This window comes from Corvus hawaiiensis, chromosome 3, assembly GCF_020740725.1.
Source record: "Corvus hawaiiensis isolate bCorHaw1 chromosome 3, bCorHaw1.pri.cur, whole genome shotgun sequence".
Lineage (NCBI taxonomy): Eukaryota > Metazoa > Chordata > Aves > Passeriformes > Corvidae > Corvus > Corvus hawaiiensis.
The window spans coordinates 57,044,757-57,054,573 of NC_063215.1; the positions used below are offsets into that span (position 1 = coordinate 57,044,757).

Below are 9,817 nucleotides of genomic sequence, written 5' to 3' on the forward strand. Positions count from 1 at the left end.
AATCCCAAAGAGATTGATGTCTTTGCAGAGACACCTCTGGTCTCACTCAATGGGCCAGAGGTCAAAGGACGGCCTGTGTGACTGTTCGCTGAAGTCTTCATCTGGCAATGACTACTGTCTGATCCTGAGGCAGCAAGGACAGCCCAAAACCACTGGAAAAAAGCAGTTCCCAAGGGATTCACCAGAACCAACATGGTGAGTGGGTCAGCTGCATGATTAGTGAGCAGTTGGATAAAGTAAGTGGTGTTCTAGCTTTACGAAAAATGTTCTGAGTCATGGTCATGTAATAATTTAATTTGTGAAAACCTTTTGGAATTTCGATTCTTCTGTAAATTTTCACATGGTGACAAGGGGTAATCTCTTAAAGCGATGAAGCATTTGCTTTCAAAGAGCTCTTTAGTGCCATACCATAATCTTCTATAGAAATGCTTTGCACTTTTTATTTCAGTCAAACAAAGTCTTTCCTGGCCTGGTTTCAGAGGCAAGGAGTCTCACTATTCTTATGGGAAAGGAAACTGAACCGTGGAAGTAGGAGCACGTTAATGGTGACATGTGTTTTACTCTGCTGTTCCTTTGATCAATACAGTTTCTGTATAAGCAACTTCTTAGCATGCACTCATCTTCTCATTTATATTCTCCTCATGTTAAGCCTTTATAATGAGAACATTTGTACTGAATGAAAATCAGTCCCAAGAGACGGCTGGGCTGAGAAATAAAACACACTCATAGTGGAGCAATAATTAGAACAGTACATGGGAAAACAAAAAGTGATATGCCTGCCATTCCTGGCGCAGCAAAAAGGGCACTCTGGCACTGATAAGCAAATAATTCTGCAGCAAGAGGCTGGAGTTTGACTGATGGTTTGTGGTCTTTGCTCCCACTGCTGTTTATGTGCTTTGTTTAGTGACTCTTGGATGAAAAATGCATTAGCAGAGACTGGGACATGAAACTGTTTCTTGAAGGAACTCTCCTTATTGCTGGAAAATAAAGCCCCTTTTTGCTCTTGGTGATTAAGGATTAAACCAATCCAAAATGCAGAATTAGGGTAGTTAAGAGGAGATGATTAAAAAATTACACATGAGGATTTCAGCAGAAGCTTATTTGAAATAAAAGTTGGTTTTCTTTCAGATAAGGACAGCAGAGATGATTTGAGGTCAAGATTGACTCTAGAGATTCTGGAGGGGTTTATTTATCAAAATTACAATTTGAATTAAAACTCAGAGAAAGCATTTCTGGAATAATTTTTACTTTTAATTCCTTTTTTTTTCTTTTCTTAGCCGTACAGAGAACTTCAGGCACTGAAACACTCAGAAGATAAGAAGAAGAAAACATGCTGATATGATTGAACTTTGGTCATAACTCAGAAAAACAAAGCATAACAGAAGAATAAAGCCAAGAAGAAATACCAGCAACCAATGATAAAATTCAAAGGTAGCTGCCAGTGTGAAAAAGATTTAGTAAGTCCAAATGTTTAGAAGAATAAAGGATGCAATGAAGCAAAAAAATAGCGGTCTCTGCATCTGGTCAGTCAAATGACGAACACCTACATTCCCTAATTTGTACCTTAAGATTGTGAAAAATAAAATGACAGAATGCATTTTTTGAGAGACTGGGAATTAACTTTCTTAGTTATATACTAGACACTTCTTGCACTTGCAGTATATAAGGGTATACTACTTTGAAAATGACACAGACAAAACAGTTATGAAAAATCACTGGATTTAGTGAGTTACAGAAAAGATAAGTACGGAGAAGCCACAGACCAATTTGTCTCATTTTGTCTTGTTGCCATCCTGTAACCTCAGACTCTTGGAAGACCACTTTTCATCTGTCGTAACTGCAGAGATGCTCCTTCATAATTACTTACTAAGTCTCTGGGTTTTTTATTGCTGTAGCATTTCTGGATCATCAGCATGAATTAATAATTTATATACATTCATAATTTACAGTAGGGAGTGTGATGGAGTAACGGAAGCTGGAGGCCATGGGATCAAAGGGAAGAAGGATCTACTCTGTAGTCAGTGAAGTCACCAGGGTCATGAAGAGAGGCGCAAAGACTGTATGGGGAGCCTGCTCTCTGGATAAAGCAATGTGCTCTACCAAACTGGGGAACAAGCTACACCACCAGCACAGGAAAACCTGGGGTGGGAAGGTGAACATGAACAAGTCGTAGCTCAAAGTGTGTTGCGACCTCTCGTTCAGGTCAGTTTGTTTGGGCATCTTTAACCAGTCATAAAGAGACTCCACAAATTGGACATGCAAAACTCAAAAGCATAAAATTATTGTTTATTCCGTAACACATTAAAAAATGGGGTTTTACAAACTCCTAAGCTAAGCTTCGACACGCTCCCCACCCCAAAGTCTCTCTGCTGGCCAGGCGGGCGTGGAACAGGAGGAGAGGGTTTGGTGTCCACAGTCCCCTGCACTGAAGTCTCCATGGTGCTGAGCTGCCATCTGCCACCCCCTCCACCAGTGCTGGTCCACCAGCTGTGTGAGCCAGAGATTCCCTCACTGCTGACCTGCTGCCACCCCATCTCACATCCTTCAGCCAGCCTCCATCAGAGCTGCACAGGGCAGCTGTCAACACAAGACCTTGTTCCCAGGCTGGGGCAGCCACAACATGCCCAGCAGCCTCGCCACATCCACATCTGTCACGTGGGCTGTTCTCCACAGGAGCAGACATTTCCATCCAAATACTACATTAGCTTATGCATGGGTGGATTAATGTTACTATTTGTATTCCAGACTCAAACTGGTCCTTGCAAGAATTAGATTAAGGAGGTTTCAGAGAAGTGTTAGCTAACATTTGTTAATCATTATTCTTGAACATAATCTCAGAGCACTTGCCTCTGCTGAAATATTGGACATTTTCCTCACCATGTCTCCTTTCCTCGCTCTGGAGAAATCCAAAGAGAAACTTGCCCCAGAGGATTAGATACAAAGGTGCAGGAAGCCAATGGACAAAATCAAATGGAATCCTATGGCAATGGACACTGAACACACAGATAAAATCTCCATATTGCACATAGTCTTCTCCTTCCTGTGGTTTACTTGGGAGTCATCCTGCAGTGCTCCTTTGGTGGGGGCTATGCCACATGGGAATGCTCAGTTCAGCTGTTTTGTGTAATTCATCCTTCACTAACCATGTTATTTAGATTTGGAGGTTTGTGCAAGGCCAGTTAAAAAATAAAAACAAGCCCAACAGAGACCTAGCACAGTCTGGTGTGAACATGTTGCAGCATCTGTGTTAAACTCTCCCAACAGTAAAGCAACTTCATAATCCTACCAACACTTAGCCTGAAAATCACACAAATAAATTAAGAAGCTTTCAGAAGAAATGAGAGAGAGAAAAGCTTGCTGGTGGATTTAGCTGCTAACCCAAAGTTTTATTAATTGTATGAGCAGACACCCCAGGTTATGCACAAAGCACTTGCATGCGCTTTCTTCTGCAGCTGCAGAAGTCCATGTCACGTAAGTTACGTGACGAGAAGAGTTGTGCTCATTCATGTGAACACCATGAGGAGCTTTACTGAAGAGAAAAAGAGGCTCAGAGTGGCAGCATACCCAGAAGCTAAGCAAACCTGGGATAGGAGACCCCAGATTTAGAGAATCTGATTTCAGATTCAAAGTAATCATCATGAGGGTCTTTCATCACCCAGATTTCTCTATTGAGAGGACAGAGAAAGAAGGAGAATCCCAAAACTGTACCAGTAAATACTTCTTAGGCAGTTGTTTATAGAGTGGGCTGCTGGCATGATGTCTAAAGTAGCCCTGTTTTTAATCAGACTACTGATTAAAAGTGTGTTTAAAAGCTGAAAATGCCCTTGCTACCCAACTGAGGTAAATTCCCCCAACAGTCTATGGGAAAAGTATAACCAGGGCGTCACATGTGCATTAACAGAAATAAAAGTATACTAAGGCCAATACTTAATAGCTTTAAAACCCTTGTTCTGAGCCTCTGGGATAAACAGAGTTAAATAATGGCAAAATAAACCTGCGAGCATACTTAAAAATTCATTCCAGAAGTCACATTGTTGCTTTTTATGGGATCAAAAATCATGCAAAAAATTATTCAAGAATAATCAGCGAAGTTTTTATGACAAACAAAACATTAGAGAAACTCAATATTTTTTGTCTGGTTTTGACTGTTTCCCTTGTGGGCCCCTTCCAACTCAGAATATCCCATGGTTTCAGAGCCAAATGAGAATAGGAAATCTGTCTCCTGTCTTAAGAGGTATTACACATATCAAGCGGTAATTCACATGCATTTCCATATTATTTTAAACCAAAAATTTCCCCCCTCCGCTTTACTCATGTGAATGTAAGAACTGAGAGAGCACAAAAAGCTGTGTTCCCGCTTATAGGAGCAGTGGCTGCTGCAGCAGGGGCAGCTGAGTGTTTCTTTCCCCGGCACATCCTCCTAGTTTCCAGCCATCAGCCCTTCAGGGACTTTGTGAGTGGAGACTTGCATCTGGAACTGGAGGCTTTGATTACCAGCCTGATTAGCAAAAATGAAAATTATTTCCAAAGAGCAGAGAAGAGACATAAATGATAATAAAACACAGTGGAAATCGTAAGTGAATTAACAAGCAAAAGACAAACTCAGTCCTATTTCACAATAATAATTTGAGTGCTATTTGGTATAGTCCCAGCTCTCACAGAAGCAGAGCTGGGCTGCAAAATGCAGAGTGGCTTGGGTTGCTCTTGTGCCCTGCTAGGCCACAAATCTGTACCCACAGTGTGCACAGGAAATGGCCAGGCTCATACCACACCATGGTTCTTAGCATCCTTAGCAAGCCTTGCCCAGAGCTCTTTGATACTCAGACTGACAGCTGCCCTTTTATTGCTGTGCCAAATCAGAAATGTTTGGATGCCAAGGTCAGGGAGATGTTCCCAGAAACAGGTTGGTGGGCAGCTCTGTTTTTCAGACAGGACACTGCAAATCCTCACCCCCTGGGAAGATTTGCCTCCAGCTGAGGCACCATGGCCTTCAACTGAGGAACAGCCATGTGGTTGTGCCTGGCATAGATGTGGTGCCTTGAGCAAGGTCACCTTCTCCCAGGCAGGCAATCTGGGTAATTTACACCCTCTCAGGGCAAATGTATTTCAACTAGACCAGAGAGTCAAATGCAATACATTGGACCAAATAGATAATGCATGATAGATTGTGATTGCAGAAAATAAAGACTTATTTTGAAAGAAAATCTTTTTAGTGTGCTATTAGATCAGGATGAAACATTGCCTGAATAATAATTACAATTGAAATTACACTTTTGTTTCTCCAGTTTGGGGTTTGGGGGTGAAGTAGCATTGCCAGAGCTAGGAGAGAGTCTGGTTCTTCTCAGTGCACCAGAGCTGCTAACTGGAGAGAATGTATCATTCATGCTGCTTTTCTGTTATGGTCCTTTCTGATTTATCTTCTATTAAATTATGGTCCTTCTTGAAGACCTGCCAGCAGGTTCGGTCTGTATTATTACTTGGTGCTTCGGTAGCCTGGATCCTTTCAAAATATTGTGTTGCAGTAAGGGACATCAGAGGATGCTGGCAGGACACAAACAGAAGAAGGGTTTAACATACAGTAGATAATTGACCTGTGGAACCTACTGCAGAAGGATCTTGTTAGTGGAAAATCTTTATGTGGCTTGGGGGATGAATGGATGACAGGAAATCCACTGTGGGTTGATACCAAAACCACATCCACTTTAGGAAAGCCCCTACTATAAAGCTATATCTGTCTTTTAAAATATGAGATTTTATAAATGTTTCATTTGGCCAGTTTGTAAAAGATGTGAGCTTTGTTACCCTTATTCCTTGGGCTTTGGAAAATTGCTGTACCATTCATTTGATCATATACAGGAAAAACATTGCTATCAAGCTGTGATCAGATTAGCAATAAAAATATAATCATAGGTTTGGTAAGTTCACGAGAGCCTACTGAAGGTGATAATATGTGCAGATTGCTCTTCTAAAGCCCGAGGGGATTTTCATGCTTCAGCAGTATCCACCACTGGCACAGGGAATTATCCTCATCCCTTGCACCTTAGCTGAATTTAGAGCTCCTTACTAACACAAATAACCCACTTGCTCTTTGTTGTCTATTTGAGAGTGTGTTTTCTTCTCATATGGGAACTGGTTTTTATTTCTGTATTTTTATCCTTGCTCACCATTTTTACACCTCTTGTGCTCTACAACAGAACTTCTGGACTGATGTGACTAGAACTGAAGACACCGTTATCATTCCAGAGTCACATATAGTCTGTCATGATGATGTTTTCTTTTGTATTCCCTATTTCTTTCCTAATAATTCATAGCATTCAGTTTAGCTTTTTGATCACTGCCCTGAACTAAGGTGAAATGTTCAGAGAAATACTCACAAGGATTGCAAGATCTTTTTCCTGGGTAGCAATAGCTCATTTAGAAACCATTATTGTGAATGTGTAATTAAGGTAGGTTTTGCACTGATTTGTATTTATCAGTATTGAATTTATTCAGATACTGCATTATCTATCGACATTCTCACAAAATATTTTACAGGTCTTGGTAGACTTAGCTTTGACTACTGTGAGTAATTCACTACTATCAGTAGAAAGTGTCTCCTAAGTCCTCACATTATTTTCATGATCACTTACGAACATTTATGGAGTTCTACATTTCCTATTACTCTACTAATTTTATAATCATAATTGCTTCGTTTCTTTAATGCACTTTGAGAAGAGACATTGTTAAAATGATTTGATGATTACCTCATCCTTAATTGTATGTTTGTTGATATTTTCAAATAGCTCCAACCGCTTTTACTCTAAAAGCAATGTTGATTCATTCCATATATGACATATTTATCTATTTTCTAATGTTTTCCCATTAATCTGCTCAGTGTATAAGGCACATTTATCTTCTTGTAATTCTCAAAATTTCCCCAGGGTTTTCATTAAATATTGATGACACATTTACCACTTTCAAGTCCTTGGGATCTGAAATAAGTTTAGGGAATGGGGTACAGTGTGGCCATTTCAAACCATCCTAGGACTGAGTCATGCAGAAATTACTCATTTTCTGGTAGCCAGATTTCACTGGGTCTGTTTTGCTGCATTGCTTGATTTCAGAGGAAAAGCAGTGCACACTTAGCACCTCGTCCACCTACAGTGAGCAGCACCTTTCATTTGTATCTCTTGCTTTCAGCTCCAGGACTTTTGGATTTGTCATGCTACTTATAAAGCCACAACAGAAAGTAGTAAGAACAAGCACCTGCTGCCAGTGACCGTAGTGGAGTCTACAGTGCCCTTTCAGTTGAAAGGTTTTAATGGTGCCTGTGCCAAAATATTCTGTGAAAACTGTGCTAGATCCTTTATCAGTACAAGTGTAATAGAACTGGCATGGATAAATTAGTTTTCCTATATGAGAAGCTCAAATAGTGGAGCTCATGTACAGCTGCCTACTTCTCAATTCGACAGTTACCAGGAGAAACTTGGATCATACAAGGCCTTGCAACCAAAAAGAAAAAGGGTCCTTCTTCTCTTTCAGATGAACAGTTTGGCTGATGAAAGCTCCCAAGAATGGGTTCACCTCAGGGGAAAAAATAGAGATCCTAATGGAGGTAAAATTGCATGGCTCTCTCCTTTCATCCTTCTGCCAAGGCTCATGCAGGTGAAATCAGGGCACAAAACCAGACAGCCGTTCATTGTCGGAAGGAGGCGATGGGAGATCTTCCAAGTATTTACAATAGTTCTTTCCTCTTTACTGTATTTCGATTTAGGCAATCTGAGGGGTAGGAAATAAGGTCCTGAAAGAGAGAGAATTTAGCAAAAAGGAAAACTCTGCATGCTGAAGGTAATAATATTTTATACAAGAAACTTTGATTCTGGCCTTCAGAAAGAAAGATGCTTTCAATTTTCTGTAATGCTAAAGCCATTTTGCACCATCTGGACTTATGCTGCAGTTTTCAAGCAGGAAATTTTTTCATTCCTGTGTAACCTTCATATCTTTGTTGCAGTGATTTCTAAAACTCAGTTACAGTAATGATATTTTATAATATAGACTAAATATCAAGCATCAAGTAGCAGATTGATTTTCTCTTCAGAGATGCATTTCTTTAATGTGCAAGTAATTTCATCCTTGCAATGAGTCTGTTATAGCACTTTCCCTTCTGCTGGTGGTGGAAACAGAACCCTGTTCAACCCATGGCTGGATCCCAAACCTGCTAAGTGTACTGGCAATGCTGCCTGCGATTTTAGCACTATGGAAAGCAGACTTGAAAGACTCAAGGTCCCTTCAGCTTTCTGAGGGATGTGGCAAGAGTAACAGATTCAAGGATACAATTTAAGTCTTCATTTTCAAATGTAAAACTCAGCATTAGAGAAGATCTTTGGCAGACACCAGTATAATTTTATAGACTTGAGTTTATTCTACATCAGGACAAACCTACCTGAAAACTTACCTTTAGGATTATGCTTTCCACAATGACAAACAGATGTATCCAGACAAAAAATTTCTTGTACATTTAGATACAGTCCACAGCACAAAACTCATTTGCAAGAGTACAAATGCTTGAACTTTGGTTCACAGAATCTGTCATCTTAATATTTAAAATAAATTCAAAGCAAATGCAACAGTCTCATGCCTCCAGTTATCTCAACTGCCAGTGGTAAATAATCCTGGAAAATCCACTTAGAAATAACAGTAGGTGTTTAGATGCACAACTGAAAAAGCATCTCAACTTTGTGCCTGGGTTAGAACAAAGTTTTCCTTATGATTACTGGGATATCCTGCTTCCGTTTGGGCTGAAAATACTTTGGGAACAGTTTAACTCAACTATGCAGCAGTTTCAGTCCTAACAGCATCTCTGAAACAGAGAACAAAACATGAAAAAGCAAAAATTAGCAAACCCTAAAAATCCCATAACATTTGTTTGGCATTTGAAATTAAAATCTGAAGCAGAAACCTTCCTTTGAGGAAAAGCTGCTCTTACCTTTCTTTTCCTGGAAAGGTCTCCCTTCCCTCAGAAAAATGCTGAAAATGCCAAGAAACAAACATGCAATCTCTGTAATTTTTTCCAGCTGGGCAGCTTTGTTCAACTAAAATATTCTTAATCTCTTAAGCGTGATCTGATGCCACTTCTTTGCAGGCTGCATGAGTCCTCTTCTGACCTTGGAAATTGAGTTTATATGTATACTCGTCTACAGCTCTCATTTGCAATGCCAGAGGCAATTTAATTGTTTGGTACTTTCATTAGTCCCCTATTGATTGGTTCCTCTTTCTCCCTACTGTGCACAGAGAGGTACATTTCCTGTTGATATTTGCTGTTTCACAAAACCCTCTTACCTTTTCTTCGGCATTTTGATGATATTTGATACTAATCTTACCTGGTTGTTCTTAAAGCAGCATTTTAATTTAATATTTTGTTTAAAGCAAACTTTGAAGCAACTTTATGTGGCCCTGGAAGTTCCACTCTGAACTAAGTAAATCACTTCCCCTCCCTCCCTCCCTCCTTTCCTCCCAGCATCTATTAAACTGAGTATTGGGCTGAGAAGTAGGAGGCTTTCCTCACCTAGCTGAAGGCATTCCTGGCAAATACTATGGCATGCCCTCTAAGGCTGCTGTCCAGCATACACTGGGAAACACGGCACCCTCACACACTATGGGTATCATTAGCTGGGACACTAGGACCTGTTTTGTTTAGTTTTATTTGGGTTTTGAACTTTTGGAACAGCTTAGACATCATAGGTCTAGGAGAACATGTTGTTTAAATGCTCACTAGCACAGAGGAAAAAAATAAAAACTTCTTTCACTTTTTTTTACTGTAAATCCCAACAAATTCGTA

General features: G+C 40.1%; 1 long non-coding RNA gene across 1 annotated transcript; it reads right to left on the reverse strand.

Moving 5' to 3' along the window:
• Positions 1 to 2,212: 2,212 nt before the first annotated feature.
• LOC125323116 lies at positions 2,213 to 8,990 on the reverse strand. Its single transcript, XR_007202390.1, has 3 exons — positions 8,966 to 8,990; positions 8,435 to 8,839; positions 2,213 to 7,780 (listed from the first exon to the last, which is right to left on the reverse strand). It is a non-coding gene; the product is annotated as an uncharacterized LOC125323116 (long non-coding RNA).
• Between the last annotated feature and the right edge of the window lie 827 nt (positions 8,991 to 9,817).